Here is an 18,542-nt window from a genome sequence, read left to right as displayed (position 1 = left end):
TCTGCCATGTCCACCGGCACCCCCGCTAGTTCCACGATCTCCAGCTCTCCAGTCCAGCTCACCCTACATGAGACTATGGTTAGAAAAAGGAAGTACTTAGCCTCGCATCCGTGTACACAGGGTTTGAACGCCCACATAGCTAGACTAATCTCGTTAGAGATGATGCCCTACCGGTTAGTTGAAAGCGAAGCTTTCAAAGCCCTGATGGACTACGCTGTACCACGCTACGAGCTACCCAGTTGACACTTTTTTTCCAGAATAGCCATCCCAGCCCTCCACCAGCATGTTAAAGAGCGCATCGTCCATGCACTCAGGCAATCTGTGAGCACAAAGGTGCACCTGACAACAGTTGCATGGACCAGTAGGCATGGCCAGGGACGTTACGTGTCCATCACGGCACACTGGGTGAATGTTGTGGATGCAGGGTCCACAGGGGACAGCAAGTTTGGGACAGTTCTGCCTAGCCCACGGTCTAGGAAACAGTTGGCTGTAGCCGTTCGCACCCCCTCCTCCTCCTCTTCGTCCTCCTGCAGAAGCGAGAGCTCGTCCACAGACCGCAGTCGCACAACCACTCCATCCGCAGCTGCCACTGTTGCACACCAGGTCTCCCATTATGGGGCAGCTACTGGCAAACGTCAGCAGGCTGTATTGGCTATGAAGTGTTTGGGCGACAACAGACACACCGCGGAAGTTCTGTCCGAGTTCTTGCAGAAAGAAACGCAGTCGTGGCATGGCACTGTAGATCTTGAGGCAGGCAAGGTAGTGAGTGATAACGGAAGGAATTTCATGGCTGCCATCTCCCTTTCCCAACTGAAACACATTCCTTGCCTGGCTCACACCTTAAACCTGGTGGTGCAGTGCTTCCTGAAAAGTTATCCGGGGTTATCCGACCTGCTCCTCAAAGTGCGTGGACTTTGCTCACATATCCGCCGTTCGCCCGTACACTCCAGCCGTATGCATACCTATCAGCGTTCTTTGAACCTTCCCCAGCATCGCCTAATCATAGACGTTGCAACAAGGTGGAACTCAACACTGCACATGCTTCAGAGACTGTGCGAACAGAGGCGGGCTGTTATGTTTTTGTGGGAGGATACACATACACGGGCAGGCAGTAGGATGGCAGACATGGAGTTGTCAGGTGTGCAGTGGTCGAAGATTCAAGACATGTGTCAAGTCCTTCAGTGTTTTGAGGAATGCACACGGCTGGTTAGTGCAGACAACGCCATAATAAGCATGAGCATCCCCCTAATGCGTCTGCTGATGCAAAGTTTGACGCACATAAAGGATCAGGCGTCTGCAGCTGAAGAAGAGGAAAGCCTTGATGACAGTCAGCCATTGTCTGGCCAGGGCAGTGTACAGGACGAGTTAGCGGGTGAAGAGGAGGAGGAGGACGAGGAGGATGATGGGGATGATTATATTTTTAATGAGGAAGCTTTTCCGGGGCCACTGGAAATTGGTGGCGCGGCAAGGCCGGGTTCTGGTTTTTGGAGGGACACAAGTGACGTGGATTTGCCTGAAACTGCCCCTCAACCAAGCACAACCGCAGATTTGAGAACTGGAACTTTGGCCCACATGGCGGATTATGCCTTACGTATCCTCAAAAGGGACACACGCATAACTAAAATGATGAACGATGACGATTACTGGTTGGCCTGCCTCCTTGATCCTCGCTATAAAGGCAAATTGCAAAATATAATGCCACATGAAAACTTGGAACTAATATTAGCAACTAGTGTTGAGCGATACCTTCCGATATCGGAAAGTATCGGTATCGGATAGGATCGGCCGATATTCAAAAAATATCGGATATCGCCGATACCGATACCCGATCCCAATGCAAGTCAATGGGACCAAAATATCGGAATTAAAATAAACCCTTTCTTGCCTTGTAGGTTCATTCTACATGAAGGAAAACAACTAAGAATAATGCCGGATGTATTTGGGGAGGTGGCGGAGACATTAAAGTCATAGAGGTTTATCCCAATCAAATAGAATAGCATGTTTTTTGTTTTTTTTTAAGACGTTCGGAGTGACAAAGATATTGACTATGTAAATTTTTTTTTTATTTTGTCAGATATTGATGTTTCACTATTCCACGCCCTTCCCCTTCTTTTTTTTCTTTTTTTTTTTTCTTTTCCCACACTTTCATCTTCATCATCATCAGCATCTTTGACATCAACTTCTTCTTCACCTTATTCATCTTCTTCTTCATCCTTTACCTTTTTTTTTTTTTTTTGATTACATTCTTCATATTCATTTTATTCAACTATTATTATTCTTCCTATTCTACATATTCTTTTTATTCCACTGTTATTATTCTTCCTATTCTACTTCTTCATCATATTCTCATTTGTGACAGGCATTCCCGTGGTTGTTATCTATAAAAGTTGGAAGATTACACCTTCCGTTCTGCCAGTCACAAAAGTTACATTTGTCCGCGTTCAGTTTGGCCTGCAGCATCAGGCTTTATCCAGGGGCACCACGAGGAGGAACGGACTCACCCCCATACACTGCTTAGTCTTCTTCTGCATATAATTTAGATAATATCTTTTGCTCTGATATTAAGTCTTATGCTTAATGTTCTTCTGCTCTTTGTTCTGCAGCCTCTTGTTCTTCTGCTTCTCGGTCTTCCATGTCGTCGTCTCCAGGGTCGTCGTCTCCAGTGTCGTCATCTCCGCCGTCGTCGTCTCAGCCGTCGTCGTCTCCGCCGTCGTCGTCTCCGCCGTCGTCATCGGGGTGGTCTTCCGGGTCGTCGTCGTCGTCATCGGGGTGGTCTTCCGGGTCGTCGACTTTAGGGTCTTCAACTTGGAAATGTAGCAGAAGGTACAAGAAGGCTGAGAAAATGCCAAGAACCAGCTGATGGAACTGGAACTCGGATGGCTACCCGAAGGTTCAAGAGCCTATGGAACTACCGAGGACCAGCTGACGGTACTGGAACCAGGATGGGGAGCAGAAGGTACAAGAGCAAAAGACACTGCCGAGAACCAGCTGACGGTACTGGAACCCGGATGGGTAGCCGAAGGTCCAAGAGCCAATGGAACTACCGAGGACCAGCTGACGTTACTGGAACCCGGTTACTAAGCAGGAGGTACCCGTGCCCGAAAGCACTACCAAGGACCACCTGACGTTGGTGGAACTTGGATACCCAGAAGGAGGCACCTAAGCCAAAGGCTCTGCCCGGAACCAGCTGACGGTACTGGAACCAGGATGGGGAGCAGAAGGTACAAGAGCAAAAGACACTGCCGAGAACCAGCTGACGGTGCTGGAACCATGTGGTGGACCCCAAGGCCCACAGGAGAGGAGAGAACAGCTAGGCCGCGAGGCAGCCGCAGTTACCGAACCCCAACAGTCCTACAGGGGGAGCTGGGCCTACTGGCACTACAGAACCAGCCTTGACTACCAATTCACGCAGCCCACATAGGAAGCTCCTAAACTGGAGGCACCCTGGAGTTGGCTAACCCGACCGCACCACGACGGGGCAAGCATAGGCGTCTCAGTGAGCTTGACACAACCCGGAAACAGCTGACGGTGCTGAAACCAGGCTTGGCACGAGGGAGTACCTGTGTCAAGAACACTGCCGAGAACCAGCTGGCGGTGCTGGAACCCAGATGCGTTGCCCCAGTGTGCAAGAGCCAATGGCACGACCGAGGACCAGCTGGCGGTGCTGGAACCCGGTTACTAAGCTGTAGGTGCCCGCGCTTAAAAGCACTACCAAGGACCGCCTGACGTTGGCGGAACTCGGATACCCAGGAGGAGGCACCTAAGCCAAAGGCTCGGCCTGGAACCAGCTGACGGTGCTGGAACCAGGTGGTGGACCCCAAGGCCCACAGGAGAGGAGAGAACAGCTAGGCCGCGAGGCAGCCGCAGTTACCGAACCCCAACAGTCCTACAGGGGGAGCTGGGCCTACTGGCACTACAGAACCAGCCTTGACTACCAGTTCACGCAGCCCACATAGGAAGCTCCTAAACTGGAGGCACCCTGGAGTTGGCTAACCCGACCGCACCACGACGGGGCAAGCATAGGCGTCTCAGTGAGCTTGACACTACCCGGAAACAGCTGACGGTGCTGGAACCAGGTTTGGCACGAGGGAGTACCAGTGACAAAAACACTGCCGAGAACCAGCTGGCGGTGCTGGAACCCAGATGCGTTGCCTATTAAGGATTGTCTTCCTAGAACCCCAACTAGCGGTGCTGGAGCAAAGGGTAAGCAGGGGGAGCAGAGTGTAGGCCGAAGCCTGCACTGGAGGCAGCTTTGTGTCAGCGTTGCGTTAGCAGGACACTTTGCCGGCTACACAGTGTGGGAACAGCTGGCGTTGCTGAACCCCACTAACACAATGGCGGGTGTTTTTCTCTGTGCAGCTAGCACTTGCGGGCAAAAACTTGCGATGTTAGAGCCCGTGGTGAAGCAGGAGGAGGAGGAGAGGAGCAGAGTGTAGGCTGAAGCCTAGTTGAACCAATTTCAAAGGAAACCTTTAACCCCCCCTCAGGTGTTACAAACTACAAGAGACACACCTTGTGCAGTATTAATGCTGCACAAGTGAAAGGTTGCTCTATTAATTTGTCTACTTGCACACGCTGAATGAAAGACGTACACAATTTAGCCCATTCTACAGTCAAACTGTAGTGGATGCGTGACTTGGCTTTTTAAGGAGACGCAGCACAGGTGTCCCAAATAACGCCTTGGTGCTTGGCGCAGCTTCCTGAGCGTTGTTATTTGCTGTACAGGAGTCTGCACTCTTGTGTTATCCCTTGGCAATGCCCTGTTAGAGCTGCCCGTCTTATGACCTCATTTCATGTTGGCCGGTGCGGTTAACGATGGCCATAAATCCCAGACCCACAGTGCCTTTTCATAAAGTCACACTGCGGTGCTGGGATTCGTGGCCTTGAGCAGTAAATATTTTGGCCGCTCACACACGTCCTTACACCTGCTTCAAACTGGGCGGCCTCTGCTGATCCCTTCTCGCATGCCGCGGCCATGAGGCTGCACAGTCTGAAGAAGGCGGAAGGAGATGAGTTAAGACAGGCGAAGATATGCACTGCTCGTGCCCATCAATCACACCCTCGCAGTCAAAATAAGTAAGACGAGGAGCATTGTTTCAGGCAGGGCGGACGCACAGGCGCAACAAGCCAACCAATGATGTCAGAAGACGGGCAGCGCTACCAAGGGGGGTGCTGCGTATCATTAGAAAGGAAAGTCACACCTCAGGGACAGTGGAATGGTCTCTAATGAGACACATTGTGTACGTGTTGAGTTCCACGTGGGCAAGGAGAAAAAGTCAGCCACCTTGTACAAATGCAGCAGTACTGCTGTACAAGGTGGCTGTTATACATAGAAACACCTGGGGGGGTGGGGCCAGGTTCCCTTTAATTTCAGTTCATGTGCCTGCGTGGCGTTTGCAGGTCACGTTGCCGGCTACACAGCAGGGGAACAGCTGGCGGTGCTGAACCACACTAACACATTGGCTGGTGTTTTTCTCTGTGCAGCTAGCACTTCCGGGCAGAAACTGGAGGTGTTTGAGCCCAGGGTCAGCAGGAGAAGGAGAGGAGCAGAGTGTAGGCCGAAGCCTGCACTGGTGGCAGCTTTTGGTCAGTTGTGCCAGCGTGGCTTGTGCTGGACACGATGCCGGCTACACAGCGGGGGAACAGCTGGCGGTGCTGAACCCCACTGACACAATGGTGGGTGTTTTTCTCTGTGCAGCTAGCATGTCCGGGCAGAAACTGGCGGTGTTTGAGCCCAGGGTCAGCAGGAGGAGGAGAGGAGCAGAGTGTAAGCCGAAGCCTGCACTGGTGGCAGCTTTTGGTCGGTTGTGCCAGCGTGGCTTGTGCTGGGCACGATGTCGGCTACACAGCAGGGGAACAGCTGGCGGTGCTGAACCCCACTAACACATTGGCTGGTGTTTTTCTCTGTGCAGCTAGCACTTCCAGGCTACAACTGGCGGTGTTATAGCCCAGGGTCAGCAGGAGGAGGAGAGGAGCAGAGTGTAGGCCGAAGCCTAGTTGAACCAATTTCAAAGGTAACCTTTAACCCCCCCCTCAGGTGTTGCAAGGTACAAGAGCCACACCTTGAACTGCATTAATGATGCACAAGTCAAAGGTTGCTCTCTTAATTTTGCTCCTTGCACACGCTGAATAAAACACGTACACTATTTAGCCCATTATACTGTCAAACAGTAGTGGAGGCGTGACTTGTCTTTTTAAGGAGACGCAGCACAGGTGTACAAATTTACACCTAGGTGCTGGGCGCAGATTCCTTACCATTGTTAGTTGCAGTACAGGAAACTGCGCTCTTGTGTTATCCCTTGGCAATACCCTGTTAGTGCTGGCCGTCTCATTACCTCATTTCATGTTGGCCGGTGCGGTTAACGATGGCCATAAATCCCAGACCCATAGTGCCTTTTCCTAAAGTCACACTGCGGTGCTGGGATTCGTGGCCTTGTGCAGTAAATATGTTCGCCGCTCACACATGTCCTTACACCTGCTTCAGACTGGGCGGCCTCAGCTGATCCCTTATCGCATGCCGCGGCCATGAGGCCGCACAGTCAGAAGAAGGCGGAAGGAGGGGAGTGAAGACAGGGGAACATATGCACTGCTCGTGCCCATCAATCACACCCTCGCAGTCAAAATATATGAGACAACGAGGGGCGTTGTGTCGGGCAGGGCGGACGCACAGGCACAGCCAGCCAACCAATGATGTCAGAAGACGGGCAGCGCTAACAATGGGGGTGCTGCGTGTCATTAGAAAGGAAAGTCACACCTCAGGGACAGTGGAATGGTCTCTAATGAGACACATTTTGTACGTGTTGAGTTCCACGTGGGCAAGGAGAAAAAGTCAGCCACCTTGTACAAATGCAGCAGTACTGCTGTACAAGGTGGCTGTTATACATAGAAACACCTGGGGGGGTGGGGCCAGGTTCCCTTTAATTTCAGTTCATGTGCCTGCGTGGCGTTTGCAGGTCACGTTGCCGGCTACACAGCAGGGGAACAGCTGGCGGTGCTGAACCCCACTAACACATTGGCTGGTGTTTTTCTCTGTGCAGCTAGCACTTCCGGGCAGAAACTGGAGGTGTTTGAGCCCAGGGTCAGCAGGAGGAGGAGAGGAGCAGAGTGTAGGCCGAAGCCTGCACTGGTGGCAGCTTTTGGTCGGTTGTGCCAGCGTGGCTTGTGCTGGACACGATGCCGGCTACACAGCAGGGGAACAGCTGGCGGTGCTGAACCCCACTAACACATTGACTGGTGTTTTTCTCTGTGCAGCTAGCAGTTCCGGGCAAAAACTAGCGGTGTTTGAGCCCAGGGTCAGCAGGAGAGGAGCAGAGTGTAGGCCGAAGCCTAGTTGAACCAATTTCAAAGGTTACCTTTAACCCCCCCTCAGGTGTTGCAAGGTACAAGAGCCACACCTTGTGCAACATTAATGCTGAACAAGTAAAAGGTTGCTCTATTTAGTTTGCTCCTTGCACACGCTGAATAAAACACGTACACTATTTAGCCCATTATACTGTCAAACAGTTGTGGAGGCGTGACTTGTCTTTTTAAGGAGACGCAGCACAGGTGTCAAAATTTGCACCTAGGTACTGGGCGCAGATTCCTGAGCGTTGTTATTTGCTGTACAGGAGTCTGCGCTATTGTGATCCCTTGGCCATGCGCTGTGAGCGCTTCCTGTCTTCTGACCTCATTTCATGTCGGCCGTTGCGGTTAGCGATGGACATGAATCCCAGACCCACAGTGTGTTTTCAAAAAATCACACTGCGTGGCTGGGATTCGTGGCCTTGTGCAGTAAATAGGTTTGCCGCTCACACATGTCCTTACACCTGCTTCAGACTGGGCGGCCTCAGCTGATCCCTTATCGCCTACCACGGCCAGGAGGCCGCACAGTCTGAAGAAGGCGGAAGGAGATGAGTTAAGACAGGCGAACATATGCACTGCTCGTGCCCATAAACCACACCCTCGCTGACAAAATAAATATGACAACGAGGGGCGTTGTTTCTAGCAGGGCGGATGCACAGGCGCAGCCAGCTAACCATGATGACAAAAGACGGGAAACGCTACCAAGGGGGGTGCTGCGTATCATTAGAAAGGAAAGTCACACCTCAGGGACAGTGGAATGGTCTCAATGAGACACATTTTGTACGTGTTGAGTTCCACGTGGGCAAGGAGAAAAAGTCAGCCACCTTGTACAAATGCAGCAGTACTGCTGTACTAGGTGGCTGTTATACATAGAAACACCTGGGGGGGTGGGGCCAGGTTCCCTTTAATTTCAGTTCATGTGCCTGCGTGGCGTTTGCAGGTCACGTTGCCGGCTACACAGCAGGGGAACAGCTGGCGGTGCTGAACCCCACTAATACATTGGCTGGTGTTTTTCTCTGTGCAGCTAGCACTTCCGGGCAAAAACTAGCGGTGTTTGAGCCCAGGGTCAGCAGGAGGAGGAGAGGAGCAGAGTGTAGGCCGAAGCCTGCACTGGTGGCAGCTTTTGTTCTGTTGTGCCAGCGTGGCTTGTGCTGGACACGTTGCCGACTACACAGCAGGGGAACAGCTGGCGGTGCTGAACCCCACTGACACATCACCTAGTGTTTTTTCTGTGTAGACAACACTTCCAGGTGGCAACTGACAGTGTTGAAACCCAGGGAATCAAAGAGGAGCAGAGTGTAGGCCGAAGCCTGCAGTGGAGCAAGTTGAAAGGGAACCGTTAACCCCCCCCCCCCCCAGGTATTTGTTGCTGAAAGAGCCATCTTGTACAGCAGTAATACTGCACATGGAAAATGGTGGCTCCGAAAATTATGCTCCTTGCAAACGCTGAAGTACACACTCATATAATGTGTCCCCTCACACCGTCAAACCATCCCGGAAGTGGGACTTTCCTTTGTAATGTGACACAGCACAGCCGTCATTCCAACCCCCTTGGTGCCGGGCGCCACCTCCTCAACGTTGTTTGGTTCTGTCACGGAGCCCGCGCTGTAATGTTATCCCTTGGCCATGCACAGTTAGCGGTGCCCGTCTTCTGACATCATGTAGGTGTCAGGCTGGCAGTGCCTGTGCGTCCAGGCTGCCCTAGATCCAACCTTGCAGTGTCATCTAATGTAGTCCCACTGCGGGCCAGGGATCCATGGGCATGCGCAGTGCATATCATCGCCTCTCACTCACCTCCTTCCTGCTTCTTCAGACTGTGCGGCGTCACGGCCGTGGCATGCTATTAGGGATCAGCTGACGCCGCCTAGTCTGAAGAAGCGTGAAGAAGGGGAGTGAGAGGCTAGTATATGCACTGCGCATGGCCATGGATACCAGGCCCACTGTGGGATCACATTAGACAACACTGCGAGGTGTGATTTCAGGCAGCGTGGACGCACAGGCGCAGCCAGGACGACAACAAATGATGTCAGAGGACGGGCAGCGCAAACTGTGCATGGCCAAGGGATAACATAACAGCGCAGGGTCCATGACGGAATCAAACAACGGTAAGGAGGCAGCGCACGGTGCCAAGGGGGTAGCAATGACGGCTGTGCTGCGTCACATTACAAAGGAAAGTCCCACCTCCGGGACGGTTGGACGGTGTGAGGGGACACATTACATGAGTGTGTAGTTCAGCGTTTGCAAGGAGCATAATTTCAAGAGCGACCTTTCCCTTGTGCAGTATTAGTGCTGCACATGGTGGCTCTTTCAGTAACAAACGCCTAGGGGGGGGGGACAGGTCCCCTTACATTTTAGTTGTGCCAGCGTGGCGGTCGCATGACACGTTGCCGGATGCACAACTGGGGATCAGCTGACGTTACTGAACCCCAATAACAGAGGAGCGACTGTTGACTGTGCACACAGCACTTCCAGGCACCAACTGGCGGTGTTAGAGCCCAGGGACAGCAGGAGGAGCAGATTGGAGGTATTGCCGCACACACAGCTGGGGATCAGCTGACGTTACTGAACCCCAATAACAGAGGAGCGACTGTTGACTGTGCACACAGCACTTCCAGGCACCAACTGGCGGTGTTAGAGCCCAGGGACAGCAGGAGGAGCAGATTGGAGGTATTGCCGCACACACAGCTGGGGATCAGCTGACGTTACTGAACCCCAATAACAGAGGAGCGACTGTTGACTGTGCACACAGCACTTCCAGGCACCAACTGGCGGTGTTAGAGCCCAGGGACAGCAGGAGGAGCAGATTGGAGGTATTGCCGCACACACAGCTGGGGATCAGCTGACGTTACTGAACCCCAATAACAGAGGAGCGACTGTTGACTGTGCACACAGCACTTCCAGGCACCAACTGGCGGTGTTAGAGCCCAGGGACAGCAGGAGGAGCAGAGGAACAGAGTGTAGGCCGAAGCCTGATTGGAGCAAGTTGAAAGGGAACCTTTAACCCCCCCCCAAGACGTTTGTAGCTGAAAGAGCCATCTTGTGCAGCACTAACGATGCAAAAGGAAAAGGTGGTTCTTTTAATTATGCTCCTTGCAAACACCGAAGTAAACACTAAAAATGTGTCCCCTTATACCGTTAAACCGTCCCGGAGGTGCGAATTTCCTTCGTAATGGGACACAGCACAGCTGACATTCCTATCCCCTTGGTGCCGTGCGCTGCCTCCTCAGCGTTGTTTTAAGCTGTCACGGAGCCTGCGCTGTTCTGTTAGCCCTTGGCCATGCCCAATTAGCGCTGCCTGTCTTCTGACATAATTTGGTGTCAGGCTGTTACTGCCTGTGCGTCCACGCTGCTCCAGATCCCACCTCGCAGTCTCGTCCAACGTAATCCCACTGCGGGCCTTGGAACCATGGACATGCACAGTGCATATCCTCGACTCTCACTCCCCTCCTTCCCTCTTCTTCAGACTGTGCGGTGTCACGGCCGTGGCATGCTATTAGGGATCAGCTGACGGCGCACAGTCTAAAGAAGGCGGAGGGAAATGAGCGAGAGCCCGAGGTGAAGATATGCACTGCGCATGGCCATGGATCCCAGGCTCGCAGTGTGACTCAATCAGAAGACACAGCGAGGCGGGATCTCGGGCAGCGCGGCCGCACAGGCGCAGCCAGCCTGACACCAAATTATGTCAGAAGACAGGCAGCGCAAATAGGGCATGCCCAAGGGATAACAGAACAGCGCAGGCTCCGTGACAGCTTAAAACAACGCTGAGGAGGCAGTGCATGGCACCAAGGGGGTAGGAATGACGGCTGTGCTGCGTCACATTGCGAAGGAAAGTCCCAGCTCCGGGACAGTATAACGGTATCAGTGAACACATTTTATAAGTGTTAAGTTCTGCGTGTGCAAGGAGCTAAAAAAAAAGAGCTACCTTTTCCTTGTGCAGCATTACTGCTGCACAAGATGGCTCTTTCAGTAACAAACGACGGGGGGGGGGGGGACAGGTTCCCTTACATTTAGGTTGTTGTGCCAGCGTGGCGGTCGCAGGACACATTGCCGGCTACACAGCTGGGGATCAGCTGACGTTACTGAAACCCAATAACACTGGGTCATATGTTTTTACTGTGCAGCCTGCGCTTCTGAGTCGCAACTGGCGGTGTTGGAGCCCAGGAATAGCAGTTCAGGTGGTAGAAAGATGAACACAGCAGGAGACCTGGATGACACCCAATTACTTAATCAGGCAGAGGAGTGGCAAATTCCTGCGAGATCCAGGCCTGGTTCATTTTCAGGAAAGTAAGCCGGTCAACGTTATCGGAGGATAGTCGCATGCGACGGTCTGTTAGTACACCACCTGCGGCACTAAAGACACGTTCCGATAAGACACTAGCCGCAGGGCAAGCCAGCACCTCCAATGCATACTGGCTTAGCTCTGGCCATGTATCCAGCTTAGAGACCCAAAACTTGAACGGGGAAGAGCCGTCTGGGAGTACAGTAAGAGGGCAAGCCATGTAGTCTGTCACCATCTGACGGAACCGTTGCCTCCTGCTGACTGGAGCCGCCGGTGATGGTGTAGACATTTGGGGCGGGCACACAAAAGTGTGCCAGAGTTGTGCCATACTGGGCTTGCCTTGGGCAGAGGCACTGCTTCTGCTCCCTCTTTGGGCAGAGCCTCCCCCACTGCCTCGACGCACTGAGCTGCTTTGTAAAGCACTAGCAGCACTCCTCTCAGTTGGACAGGAGAAGATGATGGAATTCACCAGTGTGTCGTGGTACTCCCGCAATTTACGCTCCCGGGTCAACGCAGGGATGAGGTTTTGGACGTTGTCCCGGTAGCGAGGATCGAGGAGGGTGAACACCCAATAATCAGGCATGTTGAGAATGTGGTCGATGCGGCGGTCGTTTCTCAGGCACTGCAGCATGAAATCCACCATGTGCTGCAGAGTGCCAACTGGCCCAGAAACGCTGTCCCCTGCTTGAGACATGATCTCTGCCCGCTCGTCATCACCCCACCCTCGCTGTACACACTGACCACTGGACAATTGTGTCGCTCCCTCCTCTGGACGGAGCTCTTCCTCCTCCATTGACTCCTCCTCATCCTCCTCACAAATTGGCCCCTGCGTACCCCTTTGTGAGGAACCACGTGGCGCTGACTCTCCAGAAACTGATGGAAAAGGTGACTCCTCATCCTCCACCTCTTCCACAACATCATCCCTTAACCCTTGCAAAGTTTGCTGAAGCAGGCAGATAAGGGGGACAGTCATGCTGACTAGTGCATCATCTGCACTTGCCATCCGCGTGGAATAATCAAAAGGACGCAAAACCTGGCAGACGTCCTTCATAGTGACCCACTCTGTGGTTGTGAAGGATGATCGGCGCTGACTGCGACTTCTTTGCGCCTGATGCAGCTGGTACTCCATAACTGCTTGCTGCTGCTCACACAACCGCTCCAACATATGTAATGTGGAATTCCACCGGGTAGGTAGGTCACATATGATGCGGTGTTCCGGAAGGCGGAATCGGCGCTGCAGAGTAGCAATGCGGGATCTGGCCAAGCTGGAACGCCGCAAGTGAGCACACTCTAGGCGGACCTTGTGCAGCAGGGCATCAAGATCCGGATAGTCCCTCAGAAAACTCTGCACAACCAAATTGAGCACATGTGCCAGACATGGGATGTGAGTGAGGTTGCCAAGGGCCAAAGCTGCCACCAGATTTCGGCCATTGTCACACACTACCATGCCTGGCTGGAGATTCGCTGGCAGTAACCACACATCGCTCTCCTGCTTGATGGCATTCCAGAGCTCCTGCGCTGTGTGGCTTCGATGCCCCAATGAAACTAGTTTCAAGACGGCCTGCTGACGTTTGGCCACGGCTGTGCTCATGTCGGTCATAGGTAAACGTTCACGGGTCCATGTGGAGGTGGACTGTGACGGATCCTGCAGAGAGGAATCTGAGGAACTGGTGTAAGAGGAGGAGTCGATGCGTACAGACTGGATTCCTGCAATCCTTGGAGTGGGCAGGACACGTCCTGCGCCACTCGCACGATCTGTACCTGGCTCAACAACATTAACCCAATGGGCAGTGAGGGAAACATATCGCCCCTGTCCATGCTGACTGGTCCACGCATCGGTGGTGAGGTGGACCTTGCTACTGACGGCGTTCAGTAGCGCATGTTTTATGTTTGCCTCAACATGCCTGTGCAGGGCAGGGACAGCCTGCCTGCTGAAGTAAAAGCGGCTGGGCACCTTGTACTGTGGGACTGCCAATGCCATCAAGTCACGGAAGCTGTCAGTCTCCACCAGCCTGAACGAGAGCATTTCCAGGGACAACAGTTTGGCAATGCCTGCATTCAGAGCCTGTGCTCGGGGGTGGTTGGCCGAGAATGCCCGCCTTTTCTCCCATGCCTGTACTACCGATGGCTGTAGAGTAGACTGGGAGTGTGAGGATGACTGGGAAGGTGGTGCTGTGGGTGGAATTACACTAGGTCTCTGGACAACAGTGGAGGAAGAGGCAACACGAGATGAAGAGGTGGTAGCTGCCGCTGTTGGTTGGCCTACGTCTTCACTGTGTTTCTGTAACTCCACCACGTGCCTGGTCCGCACATGTTTCCACATATTTGTGGTATTGAGGTTGCTGACACTTTTCCCTCTTTTTACTTTCTGATGACACAGCTTGCATTTGACAAAACAAATGTCATCTGCAACTGTGTCAAAAAAGGACCAGGCACTGCAAGTCTTGGGAGCGCCCTTTTTGGCTTTGGAAAGAGACAGGCTCCTAACGGGTGCCAAAGTGGAGGCTACAGGCTCCGCAGTCTTCCCCCTCCCTCTCCCTCTTTGGCCCGTAAGGGGAAGCTCTTCCTCAGAGCTGCTCCCACCACCTTCCTGTTCCTCACGCCACGATGGGTCAAGGACCTCATCATCTCCACTACCCTCTGCCACCAACTGCTCCTCCTGGGTAGTCTCAGCAGCACAGTACGGATCAGAAAGCGGCACCTGAGTTTCATCATCAGATGCGTACTGCGCTGTGGTCACCGGAGGCACTGGCCCACCTGCCTCTTCAGAGTCAGAGAGAAAAAGCTGTTGGGCATCACTGCACACTGCCTCTTCTTCCATTTCTCCAATGCTGCTTGGCTGGCCCCCTGTTTCCAAGCCAAGAGATTCAGAGAACAGAAGTAGAGACGGCTCCTGTCCTGGGCTCTCTGACTGCCTGGCCAATTTGGCAGGTGGTGAAGAGACAGATGGCTGCTCTCCAGTGCTCTGTGCCTGAGAGGATGTGGCACTAACTGAAGTCGATGCCGAGGCGTTAGCTGCCATCCACCCGACAACGGCTTCAATTTGGTCTTCACGCAGCAGCGGTGCACGGCGCTCTCCGACAAAGCTGCGCATGAAGGACTGTTCCCTGCTGAAACTGAGTGACGACGAGTCACCGGCGCCTGCAGCAGGCACAGAATCACCACGTCCTCTCCCTGCTCCGCGCCCACGCCCACGTGCCTTACTCCCTGCCCTCTTCATCTTGGTTGACAGATAAAGATAAGCAGAAAAGTACTAAGGCCTTAGCGTGCTTATTCCTGAAATGCTCCTTCTAACAGGTGTAAGAAACACTAATGTTGTAAAGTGTGGACTAAACTTTATTATTTTTCAAATGTGGCCTACACAAGTGTTAAGTTGTGTTTGGTGAACTTTACTTTTTTTTTGTGCAGATCGGGCTACAGAGCTAGTTTAAATCACACGGAGACCGTGCAGACAGCCGTAAACGGCGCTGCAAGGCCAAAAAACCCTCCTCTAGGTTATCCTATGTAGTGTTTTTCCACTATTTAGCTGGAGACGGGTGGAAAGACACTAATAGGAATTTTTTTTTTTAAATTTTAAACAGGCTGCACTATTTGAAAAAAAGGAAATTGTTTTTCAAGGTATGAGGCAGTAACGCACCCTGAGCTGAATCCAACCGGCTATAGCTGCACACAGACTACAGGGTGAGCTGCGCTCACACACAGACCGTGCAGACAGCCGTAAACGGCGCTGCAAGGCCAAAAAACCCTCCTCTAGGTTATCCTATGTAGTGTTTTTCCACTATTTAGCTGGAGACGGGTGGAGAGACACTAATAGGAATTTTTTTTTTTAAATTTTAAACAGGCTGCACTATTTGAAAAAAAGGAAATTGTTTTTCAAGGTATGAGGCAGTAACGCACCCTGAGCTGAATCCAACCGGCTATAGCTGCACACAGACTACAGGGCGAGCTGCGCTCACACAGAGACCGTGCAGACAGCCGTAAACGGCGCTGCAAGGCCCAATAAACCCCCTCTAGGTTATCCTATGTAGTGTTTTTCCACTATTTAGCTGGAGACGGGTGGAAAAACACTAATAGGGAATTTTTTTTTAAATTTTTAAACAGGCTGCACTATTTGAAAAAAAGGAAAATTTTTCTCAAGGTATGAGCCAGTAACGAACCCTGAGCTGAATCCAAACGGCTATGGCTGCACACAGACTACAGGGCGAGCTGGGCTCACACGGAGACCGTGCAGACAGCCGTAAACGGCGCTGCAAGGCCCAAAAACCCCCCTCTAGGTTATCCTATGTAGTGTTTTTCCACAATTTAGCTGGAGACGGGTGGAAAAACACTAATAGGGAATTTTGTTTTAAATTTTTAAACAGGCTGCACTATTTGAAAGAAAGGAAAATTTTTCTCAAGGTATGAGCCAGTAACGAACCCTGAGCTGAATCCAACCGGCTATGGCTGCACACAGTCTACAGGGCGAGCTGGGCTCACACGGAGACCGTGCAGACAGCCGTAAACGGCGCTGCAAGGCCCAAAAAACCCCCTCTAGGTTATCCTATGTGGTGTTTTTCCACAATTTAGCTGGAGACGGGTGGAAAAACACTAATAGGAAATTTGAGAAAAAATGTGCAGCAGGCTGCACTATGAGCAAAAAAGGACAACTGTGTGAGGCAGTGTGAACCCCCCCTGAGCTGAATACAACCGGGTATATGGCTGCACACAGACTACAGAGTGAGCTGCACACACACACACACACACACACAGAGACCTTGCAGAACGCTGTTAAAACAGCGCTGCAAGGCAAGAGCAAGGTGAACAGTGAAGAACACACAGCGTTTTGCTAAATTAGCCTTTGGAAAGGAAAATAAAGCAATTAGCTAGCTCAACTGGCCCTCAGTTAGAACACAGCGTCCTGTCCCTAACTGAAATCACAGCAGAGTGAGCGCAAAATGGCGGCAGCGGTTTTTATAGTGCAGAGTGACATCATTTCAGCAGCCAATCACAGCCTTGCCAGTACTTACATGCCCACCATGCTAAACAGGATGTGCCCACACTTCCAATCATTCCTCATTGGCTGCTGCGTTCTGTTTGAATTCTGGGAACTTCCGATTCCGGTATCCGATACGCGGGAAGTATCGGAATTCGGTATCGGAATTCCGATACCGCAAATATCGGCCGATACCCGATACTTGCGGTATCGGAATGCTCAACACTATTAGCAACCAAACAATCAACTCTTGTTGACCGTTTGCTTCTGGCATTCCCTGCACACAGCGCCCGTGATCGTTCTCACACGAGCTGCAGGGGCCAGCAGACCAGAGGAGTTAGAGGGGCAGAAATCAGAAGTGGCGTTGGCCAGAGGGGTTTTCTGACCAGGTTGTGGAGTGATTTTGCTATGACCGCAGACAGGACAGGTACTGCAGCATCAATTCAAAGTGACAGGAGACAACATTTGTCCAGTATGGTTACAAACTATTTTTCATCCCTTATCGATGTTCTCCCTCAACCGTCATTCCCATTTGATTACTGGGCATCAAAATTAGACACCTGGCCAGAATTGGCAGAATATGCATTGCAGGAGCTTGCTTGCCCGGCAGCTAGTGTCCTATCAGAAAGAGTATTCAGTGCTGCAGGTTCAATACTAACAGAAAAAAGGACTCGTCTGGCTACCCAAAATGTAGATGATCTAACCTTCATTAAAATGAACCACAACTGGATTTCGAAATCTTTTGCCCCACCTTGCCCGGCTGACACCTAGCTTTCCTATGAAAAGGTCTTGCCTGTGGACTATTCTGAATGCCTTTTCCAATCTCGTAATTTTCTGCACCTGATTGTCCAGCATACAGAGGCGTAGCTAGAGCTTTTGCCGCCCGGGGCTGTTCCCGAGTTTGGCGCCCCCCCCCCGGCTCAATACACACAAAGGTTACCAAAAACGGTTTTCCTGTTTTGTAGAACTTAAACTGGGCCTAATGGTGTCACCCCCACATGCCACACCTGTGACTTAATACCACCACACCATGACCAGGCCACATAGTGACCGAATAATACTACATACAAGGGACAAATACCACAACACCATTTCCAGACCACATATTACCACCACATAGTGACTGAATACTACAATACTGATCAGTAATAAAAAAAAAACCACAATACTATCACCATAAGTGCCAGTATTCACAGGAGATCTGTACTTAGTATGCAGTGTCTGTGTAGAGGTAATACAGAGATCACTGGTGACATTATACACAGGACCTCTATATAGTATACAGTGTATAGTGTCAGTGTATAGGTAACACTGACTCACCAGTGACGTCTCTAGGTGAAATCCTTCATCTTTCATCCAGCACAGACCGCCATCATTCCTTCCAGCCAGGACTCGTTTCTGCAGGAAATAACACAGTTATCTCGAGCTCCGCTTGCAGAACACATTACTTAATTTTTCACAACTTCTACATTACATCACATGAAGAAAAAAGGTGATATAGTGTCACTCTGCACAGTAACAGGACCGCCCCCCCATTTAAAACAGTATACTCAAAAAATAAAATAAATACATCACTGCAGTAATAATATCCCTTAATTAGCCCCTATGGTAATAATATTCCCCACCCTGGCCCCGTTTCTCATTCCTGGCTCCAGCCATATGTTCTCGCATCCTGCCCTCATGAGTATCCATTCTACCCCATATGATCTCCACATCCTGCCCCACCAGCCTCCATCGTATCCGTCCTGCCCCATGATCCAATCCTGCCTCGTGTCTCCAATCATGCCCCGTATCTACATTCTGCCCATGCCTCAAGTCCTGCCCCCAGTGTGTCCAGCATATTACCCCCATGTTGTCCAGCAATCTGCCCCAGTGTGTCCAGCATATTACCCCCATGTTGTCCAGCAATCTGCCCCAGTGTGTCCAGCAATCTGCCCCATGGTCTCATGT

The sequence above is a fragment of the Ranitomeya imitator genome, chromosome 2, assembly GCF_032444005.1.
Source record: "Ranitomeya imitator isolate aRanImi1 chromosome 2, aRanImi1.pri, whole genome shotgun sequence".
Taxonomy (NCBI): Eukaryota; Metazoa; Chordata; class Amphibia; order Anura; family Dendrobatidae; genus Ranitomeya; species Ranitomeya imitator.
The sequence above is the reverse complement of the archived record's forward strand: the minus strand, read 5'-3'. Positions refer to the sequence as shown.